Here is a 12,201-nt window from a genome sequence, read left to right as displayed (position 1 = left end):
TTTCCTTCATTTCTGTTCAATGGCAAGAAAATAGAACAAAACTGTACTTTCATTAGCTGTCCTTCTCTTCCTCCACAGACAACAAATGAAGTGTGGTGCACATGCAGCCTCCATAGCTGCTTCTCTTCTCTCCCTGCATCTCACTGCCTCGCTTTACCCTAAGATCATTTCCATCTGAAGCTCTGTAATGATACCTTTTCCATTTCCAATTTAATTTAAAACCCAATGCCTTTTTTTCTATATTCCTATTCTGAGGCTTTGCAATCATTTTCCACTCTTAGTCAGCTGCTCAGAAAAAAATTATCACCACAACAGATTTAGAAATGTTACCTCACATTCTCCCTATCACAGGTACCAAAGAACAGTACAAATACCAAAAATTGTCTTTGGCTTACATTTTATAGAAAAGTAAGGCTCAACAAGGATGTACTATTAAATAGATAAGAAGATGGTTACAATGAAATAGGTTAGGATACTCGAAGAACTGAAAATCTGGCTTGACCCAAGCAAAGGAGGGGACTTAAACCTCAGTAGAAAAATATGAGCATGTTGTAACAATGTAAGCAAAAAGCTATAAAGCATTATTATTGATTTGGTTCAACAAATAAATAGTTCAAAGCATAAGAGCTCACATACCAACTCATCTATTTTATTTGGTTATTTTCAGGTAATTTCTAAATAATTTTTTGAAAAAGCTTTTTAAAATAAAAACATGTACATTAAAATCTACAATATAAACAGTTTGTAATGGATTTTAAAGAATTTTGGAGATAATTCAAGAATCATTCAATTAACACATGTAGTTAAAAACAAATGCATTTATCCATCCTGAGTGTTACATATTATCACTTGATAAATTAAAAGCAAAATGGCTACAATAATTTAGACAATTCTTTCATCTGTAAGGCATTTAAATGAGTCTGAACTTAAGACGCTCAAATGGGAAGGTTAACTAGTGCTATATGGCTAAAAATGAAATATGATTCTTAAAATGTCCACACCACTTCATGAAAGTAATTTTTTGCAAAGTGTTCAAGAATTAAGTGCTACATTGGTGGCCACTAGAAATTACCCTATGTAATAGAATGCTAATAATATCTCAAATACTGTTTCAGTGCAGGCTCATATATTCCCAAGATTTTTTTTAACATTTTATTCATTTCTTAAAGGTTCTTTTTAAAATTGAAAATAAAAGAGTACACATTTTCATGTACATGTGTTATAGAATTCCAACTCCTTTGAAAGTATCCTAACCTATTTCATTGTAACCATCTTCTTATCTATTTAATAGTACATCCTTGCTGAGCCTTACTTTTCTATAAAATGTAAGCCAAAGACCAAATTGGGGGCGGGGTGGTAGTGGTCAATACATGACTAATAACAAAATCTCTATCCTTTTGAAAAGATAAAAAGAGTACATGGTAAGCACCAAGGTATATTTTTTGGGCCTAACAGAAGTCTTACCAAAAATCAGCTGGACTGGAATATGCTAGAGAGCAGAGTTCTTTAAAGAAGGTTTAACTGCATCACTATCTTGTTTAAAAAATGGTTGGCTCTCTACTCCAGTTTTAATGTGAAGTAATGACTTATACACAACTATAATTTAATGAATGAAGAGCACTGAAAATGTGATCTAAAGTTAATATTCGTTGTTTAATGATCCACAGTAGAAAAATATGTATAAACTTATACAACAGAATAAAAAGATGATAGGGTATATTTTAGTAGTTTAAAAGAGTACTTACTATTTGAAAAATTACAGAACAACATATATGTTTTTACTAAAGTCTTAAGAATTTTTTTGAAAGGTGCTGTGGCACATGCCTGTTATTCTAGCAAAACGATGACAAAATTCAAGGTAAGCAGTAAGACCCCTCTCAAAATAAAAAATAAAATAAAAAGGATTGGGGATGTTGCTCAGTGTTAAAGTTCTCTGGTTGAATCCCCAGGCCCCACCCCCCAAAGATTTTAAAAATAAAATTAATAAGAACCCCACCTAAGAAACAAGTTGATAGTAAGAAGTATTGCTCTATTAACTTAAAAGCAATAATGTGGCATTCAAAAATACAAAACCTAGAATATCATCAATTCAGACAACTCTACTACTCCCTAATGAATGCTAATTAGCAAGATTTTATTGTAACATGTATTAAATAGACATTTACTATACTAGTGGGAAGGAAGCAAACAGCAAATTAGAAAAAACTAAGTTTAAGCACCAATTCTTACTATACCACTTTAGATAGTAACCTAATTCTAAACTACACATAAGTTGTGAATAAGTTACTTTGAAGGGATCAGATTACTTTATTGTACATGAAACACTCCTTTTAATAAATCAAACAGATAAGAGTTTAATGTAAAAAAGCTAATCATTTAACTATTCTTCATTATACAGTTATTACTTATTTTCAGATACTATATAAGCTTTATTAAAACAATCACTGCAAGAACAAAAATCAAATGATAATGCTGTAAAACAATATTAAAAAAAAAACAATAGTAGACTTGCTTTCAAAATGATGCACAGTACAGCAAACACTTTTTTTCTCCCAGTACTAGGGATTGAATCCAGGTCCTTGAGCATGCCAGGCAACTGCTCTACTGAAATACATCCTTAATAATGTTATTATAAATAAAATAAATAACCACAAACAGCGGCATAAACATAAACAAAACACAGAGGTGAGACTGATTAGGGATTGAACTTGCTTAGAAAAAGAAGACCATGGAAAGCATCACATGTGTGATGGCTCTCTGAATGAGCCTGGTGGGTTTAGCAGGAATAGTCAAATATGGATAGAGTTCAGAACCGACTACAAAGATGAGGGTCAGGCATAGACATATGGTTGAAAATCTAGGTCTTAAGTAAGTTTTCTTTTTCATGTGAGTTTTAAAACAATGTATTTATTCCTAGGTTTTCTATCACTTCAATTTCAGAATAATGTATTTTTAAAAATTCTGAAAAGATTCAAACATAATGTACTTTATATGATCCACATAGAACTTACTTAAGGCTCAATTTAGTTAAGAAATCATCATCTCTGAGCACTGAGAAATTTCGCTCTTACAGATGAGGCAAAAGTAGGGTGGAAATCCAACCTGGCCCACTTCCTACAGCAGGACACTACAATGGCAATATCTGACACTGGAGAAACATTTTCTTCTAACAAGAGTATAAGGCATGGCATGCTATCAGTTAGTTTTGATCATCAGAGTAAAGATGAAATCTCTCCAATACAGAGACCAAGATATTCTCCTCATTCGTTTAACTTGCTTAGTCAACTATTTATTCATGTAGAAATATTTATTTAACATGTAGATGCACAAGGCTTTGTACTGTACACCACTAGGAAACAAAAATGTAGTTTAAGACTCTAAGGGAATTAAAGATCCAACTGAGTTTACCAGGCTAAATTTTTTTTTTAAAAGAAGAACAGTGCATTTATACTTTTCAAGCAGGTCATACTACTGGTGGAAGACGTTATTATCCATTAGAAAATAGACAAGTATTCTATTTCCTATCACTTTAGACTCAGGTAAAACTTTTATGTCAATTGAAAGTTATCTCCCTGCTCACCACCTTATTTTTTTCCCCTCATTTTGCCAGCTTTAATTTTCTATTCATTAAAAAAAAAAAAAAAAAAAAAAAAAAAAGCTGAAGTAGCTTCTCCATACTGGAACTTGGTAGCAGCCAATGACCTCTGATGTCATAATGCCTCAAAAAAATCTTTGTCTAAAATGCATAACAAGTATATTTCATCATTACCACAGTAATTTACTGCTTAAGTTTAAAATATACCATACCATGTTAAAATATTTTAAGTGGATTCATGATATTTTTTTCATGATAAATTTATTTAAAAAAAGAATTAAAATATTCATGAATTTTTCACTTACAGTGCTTAAATTTTCTGTATTTGGGCAGAATCTTAGCTGGAAGTTGAACATTCTTAAAAAAAAATTGGATTGTGAATTAAGGCTGTCAAGTTATATAAAATGAACTTGAAACCCTACTTCTACATTTCTAACCTTCTAAACATAGTAGTCTGATGTCCTGGGAGCCATAATATGAGGTAGAGATTTATTCCTCAAATTTGATACTTTTGCATATTGGCATAAAAATTAATTTAGAACATTTTCTTTCACATAAAAACATGCAAAGCAAGTCTTACTCTTCAAATGCTTCAGAAAATTGAAGTAAAAAATATGTTTTTAAAGAATTTCTACACTGCCCCTTTTTCAACTAGACTTAAACTTTAAAGTATATGCCTGTTTTTTTAAGGGGAAACTTGAGAAATTCTTCTAAAAGACCTTGAAATCAAAGACTGCTATTGAACTTTCATGAAAACAATTATGCCAGAGATGTCAAAATATAAAAAGAGAAAAACTTTAAAGGCTTTAGTTTATATAACTAGAATGAAATTAAGATAATACCCTTCATTATAAAAAGGAGAAAAAGAAATTATAAGCAAAATAGCTACTCCAAAACCCAGAAACCTTGCATAACAGAACACTAATGCTTTCAAACTAAACATAACACTGCAATTCAAAGAAATGTGAATTTGTAGTTAATAAGAATCAGCATATTTCCCAGCTTCTATAATCAATGGCTGTTTGGCATTATTCTTTAAAATTTCTAAAATTCGTTTAAATGCTGAAATACTGTCTATAATATATAATCTCCTCCCAGGATACTGCTCTTCAATTTTAGGTTAATAAATATTTTCAATCACATCACTGAAACAACCCCCAAATTAAAGAATTCTTAAAGAGATATCATTATTTCAACTGTTAACTAGTTTAGAACATTATTAAATTGTGTATTAAGGAAAGCATTATATAATGAATATCACCGAGCTTCTCTATAGGAATGTGTGAGGAATTATTTATCTAATTTTCTTTGAGATTGAAGGAGGTAAGCTTCTGAGACTTTTAAATAAAAATCTTTAGGCTTTGAAGCTATTTTTGACCAGTACACATTTATGCAGTTTTAAGTTTAGGAGAGACTATAGGAAGGACATTTCTGACTCTCACATCTTAAAATGTTCAAGTCATTTGACAACTTAATGAATACATTTACATTTCCACAATACAGTAAGTTATAGAAATATTTATGGTATGTAAATCCTCTGCCCTAGGCACCATGCCTGAAACAGTGCTACAAAACATTATTTACCACAGGATCATTAACTGAGAAAATAGATTACTGTTCATTTAGGCATTAGCTATTATTAACAAACAAAGTAACAAGAATTACTCACCAGCCTTCATCAAAATCACATTCTTGAAAAAAAACCCTCAACTTCAGATAAAAAAAGACTGGAATAAAAATAAGACTGAAGTCCTTTGTCTTTGAGCTGCTCCCTATGAGCACTGTGGGGAGTATGCACTAAGGAAATGCACTGTGGCTGTCAGGCTGGCCTGCCACTCTGGAAGTCTGACACCAGACTTACGTCACATCTAACATGTCACTGTAGCCACAAATTAAGGCAGTTTCTCCAGGAAGGATCTGTTGTGATTATGCATGCCTTCTAGCCAGAAGAATAAAATATGATTTCAATTTCTTTGAAATTGGCATATAGCATAGGGCAAAACACCAAGATATATTGTTATAAACAGTTTTTGAAGAAAACAAGAATGTAAAAAATAACCTTAGCTCTAAAAATAAGTGGCTATTTCCTTTAAAAATGTAAGCACACCAACTAAAATAATTCCTTTAAAAAGTTTTTGTTGCTTTTTCCAAAGTTGATACAAACTTATTTAAAAATTCAACACATAAAAGGTATAAAAAAGACTAAAATTCCCTTTCCACTATCCAGAAATAATGATGGCTGCACAGATCACTTACTATGTCAAATGTTTTACAAACTCATTTGAGCCTAATAACAGGATAAGTTCTACAGTTATCTTTATTTTACTGAAGAAAAAGAGGCACAGAATTATTTGCCCATGATCATAATGCTCATAAAACCTAGGCAGAGTGTCTCTATTACATAGACATTTTAAATTTACTAAATTATACTACCTAGTAGAAGATACAACAACTGTTAATATTTTGATGAACATCCTAATTTTAGACCAGAGTTTGCTTTTTTTTTTTTTCTATTCAGCAATGTGCCATGGAGAGAAATGACATTTCTAATTTTCCTTTTTAATAACTGCCTATCACAGTTATCTAAACCCATGTTCTACTGGGCATTTTATTTTCAATTTCTTGCTATAATAAATAATACTTAACAAAGAAACAAAAAACTTGAAAAAATGCAAATATCTTAGTGCCTTTCTTTGTTTAGCTATGTAGGATAATTATTAGAAATGGGATGGAAAGGTCAAAGCATGTGCATGTTTTCAGCATTTAGAAACAGTCTTTTCCAAAAAGAATCAACAATTTATATTTGCACTTCAGTATCTTAGGTTTTCCCTTTCCCCGTATCCTGACTCATATTAAATACTGGTAATTACCCTTTATCTTTGTAAATCTAATAGAAAATACAAGCTATCCACTATTCTAACTGTAAATGGGGTTAAACCTTTTCTTTGCATGCCTATTCATGAAGGAGGCAGTTCAGCTTAATAGTCAAAACCACATACCTCTGAAGTCAGATGATCTGGGTTCAAACTGAGTTCTTTTCCTCAACAGCTCTCAGACCACAGGCAAGTTACCTAGCCTTTCCCTATTTCAATTTTCTTATATGGAAAATAAAGATGATAATTTAATCCTCATGGGATTTTTTTGATGATGAGAAGAATCATGTAAAGCAATTAGAACAGTGCTTACCACATGATTGTTTAATTAAATGTTGAGTCATATTTAATGGCTGACCGTATTTCTTCTATAGTTCATGCTCTTTGCTCAAAATGGTGATTCTTAATAAAGAATGGGGAAACCATTTAAAAAACACTGTAAATATCTTGCTTGACTGACAATGGTATAAAAAAATTTTTAGATCCCACCCATTCAAGTACTAACCAGGCCTGACCATGCTTAAGCTTCTGAGATCAGATGAGACTGGGTATGTTCATGAAAATTTTTAGGTTATCTCAATCTGAGATGTCTTACAACTAAATCTAACACGTAACCTAACTGGTGCTAAAACATTCCTTTCATATGAAACTGCAATAACAAAAATTAAAAATAGCACCTCAAGCTGAGAAACAAAATTGTATCATCATGTAGTTTGAAATATAAAAAATCAAGCCAACAGTTTGCTATAACCAGAAGGTTTTGCATATGTTTTAGAAAAGTAGCGATTCATGATCATTTCCATTTTTTTTTTTTTAGGTCAAGGTTTTGTTTGTTAATTATATTCAGTCTAAACTTTTTACTTTTAGTTGTAGATGGACCCAATGTCTTTATTCATTTTTTTATGTGGTGCTGAGGATTGAACCCAGTGCCTCAAGCATGCGAGGCAAGTACTCTACCACTGAGCTACAACCACAGCCCTCAAAAACACCAAAAATAAGTCAACAAAACAACTTTTCCTCACAATTCTAAAAGCAAACAATAATGTCCGTTTAAGTGACATAGATCATAATAACTTATAAACAGAGTCCATTAAGGTTATAATAAAGTAGGCTTATTATTCCCACCCCCAGACCAATTAGATCTTCTATTATGTAACAAAGACTTCATCAGTTTCACCATCAGAATAATTACAAGAAAACATTTTTAAAAACTTAAGCCAGCTGCAATCTCAGTGACCTGGGAGGCTGAGGCAGGAGGAGCACCAATTTTGAGGCCAGCCTCAGTAACTTAGCCAGACAGTGTCTGGAAGAGAAAACAACAACAAACTGGGGACGTAGTTCAGTGGTAAAGAACCTCCAAGTTCTATCCCCAGTATTACATTGTGACCCCTGAACACCCACCTTAAGCCAGAAGGTATAGTAGTGTGCACCTGGGTAGTCCCAGGTACTTGAGAAGCTGAGGTGTGAGGAACACTTGAGCTCAGGGGTTCCACCAGCCTGGCCAACATAGTGAGTCCCTATCTCAAAAAACAAAACAAAAGGGCCTGGAGTTATAGCTCAGTAGTGGAGCACTTGCCTAGAATGTGTGAGGCACTGGGTTCGATTCTCAGCACTACATATAATAAACAAATAAAAAATAAAGGTCCATCAACAACTAAACATTATATATATATATATACATACAACAAAAAATATCTTTAAAAGCTTACAAAGAAGAAATTTTATATTATTCTAGCATATCTGGTTTAGGTGTGTGTTCACTCTTTACCTACGCAGTAAAAAATGTCTCATTTGAAGATAGATCTTTTTAAATAAAACTGCAGAAGAATATGTTTGCAAAATCACACAATGGCATGGTAGTTGTGGTAGGTGCCAGGAGAACTACAATAAAATGAAGCAGCAGAAATCTGTTAAAAGACGCTGGAAGATTATGTGGAATACTGAGAAGTAACAAGCAGGGCAAGTATTTGGCTGATTAAGTTACTAGTACCCTGCATGGTTTCTCTTAGGCCTGAAGAACCTGTGAGCCTCTGGCCATTTCACCTATCATTTACAGAACATCTACTACAGGGAAAATATTATAGTGGGGTGAAGGAAGTAAAGAGGGAATAAGATAAAGTCCCTTTTTTCTCCAAGTCACAACAGCCTGAACTGACAGTTTAATAGGACAGAACAAGTTGTAAACAGATCATATAATGAAGAGCCCCAAAGAAGAAACAGCTAAATGCCTAGAAGAATCTGTGAAAGGCTTAACAAAGTGACAGCTAACCTGACTATTGAGGATGAGATTTCAGTCAGAGATCAGAAGTTGGCACATATTTAAGAGGAAATCTAAAGTTTACACCTATAAAAAAGTGCCCAATTACAGAGAAATTATTTACTTCAGCAGAAATACAATAACAATATGATAATTCTTACAAGTGCCTTGTATGATTCTGCCCAGCTTTTTTGGGCTCTGCCCAAACCACATTTGAGTTATACCAAGAAAGGTAAATGGATGGACTTATACTACTTTGTACGTGCTAATAAACTTCTTTAAATCAGTTGGGAATCTTAAATCTCAATCTTGATTCTCTCTTCATTTAAAAACCACAGAAAAATTCCAGCAAGGGCTCCTAGGTATTCTCCACCAGCTTGCACACATTACTCAGACATATTTGTGATAATGACTGAGGAATTAATGACTCAGAATCATGACCAAGGATCCAGTTGTGATATTTTTCCAGTCATTATACTATTCACTTCAGTGTTATGTAAACATTTGACCACATTTTTCTTGAAAATGCTATCCTTGTCCTTAACTTATCTGGCTGTAGCATTTACTCTACAGACAGGTTTATGTCCAAGCAACAATCCAACACCTAATTGTATTCATAATTTGGTACCACTTACTCATCACTAGTATCTAAAGTAAAAATTCTTTTAACAGGTAGGAAACAGATCTATCAGTTTTTCAACAGTGCCTAACAGTGCTGTACACAAAGCATGCAAATATATAATCAATTGATTACTGATTATTTTTTAACTTCCTGGTCATCGGAGGTCCTTTTGGTATAACAAAGTAACAGTAATTTAAATTTAAAATGATTTGAAAATACAGCATCTCTCTCCCTTATATTCTCATATCATTTGTTAAAAGTTAGTAGTCAGGTGAGGAATCAAACATTCACACCTAATGGTAACCACATCATCAACTGAAGCCCTGTAGAGAAATAAGTTCTATGTCATCAAGGAAGGCAATCAACTAAGTATTGGGCCAACAATTTCTTCTAACATTATGTTAGTCATCCTCATTTGGCACTTAAATAACAGTCCAAATATTTTCAATTTACTACCCAAGAAATGTTCAAGGGTTATTTCACCTTATCATGTCAGTATTCCTTTTAGAGGTAAATTTCACATCACAGCAAACTTCTGGAAAAAGTTAATTGGAAGAGTTGATTTAAGAATCAAATTAATCCATAAACGCCTGCTTAAGAAGAGACCAATTACAATGAAAAAGTCCTTCATAATATTAGAATCTTTCTCTCTGGGGAGTGATAGCTACTAAAACATACTTGCTTACTAATGGAATTCAGAATATTTTAATTTGCAAATACCTAGTTTTCAGGTCATAAATGAACAAGTTCACCTTCCAAGGTCAGCTTAATAAGACACTTAGATTTTTTTTTAATCCCCTTTATTTCTTTTTCCAATCCTTTCTACTTTTTTGTGTGACATTAGTTGCAAGTAATCCTTCTGAACAATCTCTTCCTTCTGAAGTTTATCAAAACTTATGTATCTCACCAATTTATATTACTCAGTTCCTGTTCAAATGTTAACTTCTCAGAGATCTTATGCAATCTCCCTCACTCAGGTAGTTCTAATACTATGTACTAGGAACAATCAGCATTACCAATGTAATTTAGAGTCAGTCATACTTTCAATCTCAAAGAATCTGTGAGTACAGGATGTATATAAGCTATTTTGCTTAATATATATCCTATTTTACTTAAAATATATCTTCATGGAGACTGGACTAACTCTAATTTCATTTATACAACTAAATGCAAACCAAAGTTAGAGATCTAATAAAAAAGATGAACAAAAAAAGTAAGCATTAAAATTTATCATCATCTCCTCTTTCCTTTGTCTTTGTTATCATGTGAAATCTCAAGCTATAGGAGAAATATGTGACTCTATTTATATCCCCTTTGGCATATTTGAACATTATAACTATCTTTGGGAGCTTGAAAACAATTTTACTTGATGGGAAAAAAAGGGATTTTGAGAGGTAGATCTTCAACTATCTTTTCAGTTAAATTATCACAGTTCAAAGTAACTTCCAAAGAGTATACATGCAACACATATAGTATGAAAACTTAATATTCATGTGCATATACATTTTAAACGATAGTTTGACTTATATTCTAACTCTATATAAACTAATTTCACTTTAAAAGAAAACATAAAATCTCCTGATTTCTACAGAGCCTTATTTATCAACAACACATCTATTATTCAAGTACAAACAGTCAATTCTTCACTTGTGCTATCTGCCTAGAAGATATGTGGTCTGTTTTTGATGCAGGAAAAGAAACATATGATAGTACTATCAGTTTCATTATCATCAACAAGTAGGCCTCAGAAAAAAACCTATAATGGTTGCTTTGTGAGTTAGTTTAATTTACTTAAGAAACTCTAGCTTATTACTCTTTTGCAAGGAAGCAAGAATATCCATGTTTTCGAAAATTTTACTACCACATAGGACAGAATACATTATAGACTCATGATTGAAACATAGCCTTGGGGCCTATGCAGCCGTTTTATTTTTACAACTGATTCAGTGAAAGGTCCTGAGAAAGTAACTGACTTCCTAAACTGTCCTTTACTCATCATAATATGGCAGAGCAGACCATCAGATGGTTTTGTGTCAACATTACCAACCAAAACCATGTTTTGTTGGGCAATGCATGTTCTCTCTTAAAACTTAACAACAACAACAAAAAGAACAAAACCATATATTTTGGGGGGAGGGGGCACCATGCAATGGTTTATAAAACAGATACAACTTTAATTTGCTATACTTCTGCATACACATTTTTGGCACTGAAATTTCTTTGCCCCCTTTCATACCTCCTTTGTACCAATTCTTTAGCCAACAAGTTTTTTTCTATTATTTTAAATGAAAACACTTATTTTTATTTTAGAAATTGATTAGAAAGGCTACACAAACCCTTTTGGGTAGTGCAGGCCTATAATCCCAACTTCTTGGGAGGCTGAGATAGGAGAATGGTAAATTCCAGGCCAGTCCTGCCTTGGCTGGGATTACAGGGATTACTGGGATTAGAGGCTTGCTTGGTGTATGGCTCAGTATGTAGAACTTTTCAAACTGCTTCTTTTACTTAACAATATACATTTAAGATTCATTTATGCAGTTTGTATCTTGATGGTCTTTTTTTAAAGAATAGAAAAATAGTATGGATATACCAGTCTCCTGAAAGGATATCTCAGCTACTTACAGTTTGGGTCATTATGAATATGGCTTCTATAAACATGCATGTGCAGGTTTATGTGTGAGTATGTTTTCAACTCAGTAGACGCTCAGTAGTATGGTAATAATCCCAAGGTTAAGACTATGTTTTGCTTTGTAAGAAACTGCCAAACTGACCTCCATTTTTTTATTCTCACCAACAATCAATGGGAGCTCTTGTTGCTCTACAACTTACTTTGCCAATTATTGGTACTGTTAGT

The 12,201-nt window shown here is 32.7% G+C and overlaps 1 protein-coding gene across 28 annotated transcripts in view; it reads right to left on the bottom strand.

Moving 5' to 3' along the window:
* The window catches only part of Plekha5 (pleckstrin homology domain containing A5), a 231,330-nt gene that overhangs the window by 104,714 nt on the left and 114,415 nt on the right, over positions 1–12,201 (bottom strand). Inside the window, exon 1 of one of the 28 annotated variants that reach the window (XM_058576260.1) lies at positions 5,265–5,291. The exons of the other annotated variants lie outside the window; for them this stretch is intronic. The gene's annotated coding sequence lies outside the window, so the exon portion shown is untranslated. Of the gene's footprint in view, positions 1–5,264; positions 5,292–12,201 lie in introns of those variants that run through there. 28 annotated transcript variants of the gene reach the window in all.

Source organism: Marmota monax, unplaced genomic scaffold (assembly GCF_021218885.2).
Source record: "Marmota monax isolate L192 unplaced genomic scaffold, Marmota_monax_Labrador192_F-V1.1 WCK01_AAM20220418_F8-fsc00012, whole genome shotgun sequence".
Lineage (NCBI taxonomy): Eukaryota > Metazoa > Chordata > Mammalia > Rodentia > Sciuridae > Marmota > Marmota monax.
The sequence above is the reverse complement of the archived record's forward strand: the minus strand, read 5'-3'. Positions and strand labels throughout refer to the sequence as shown.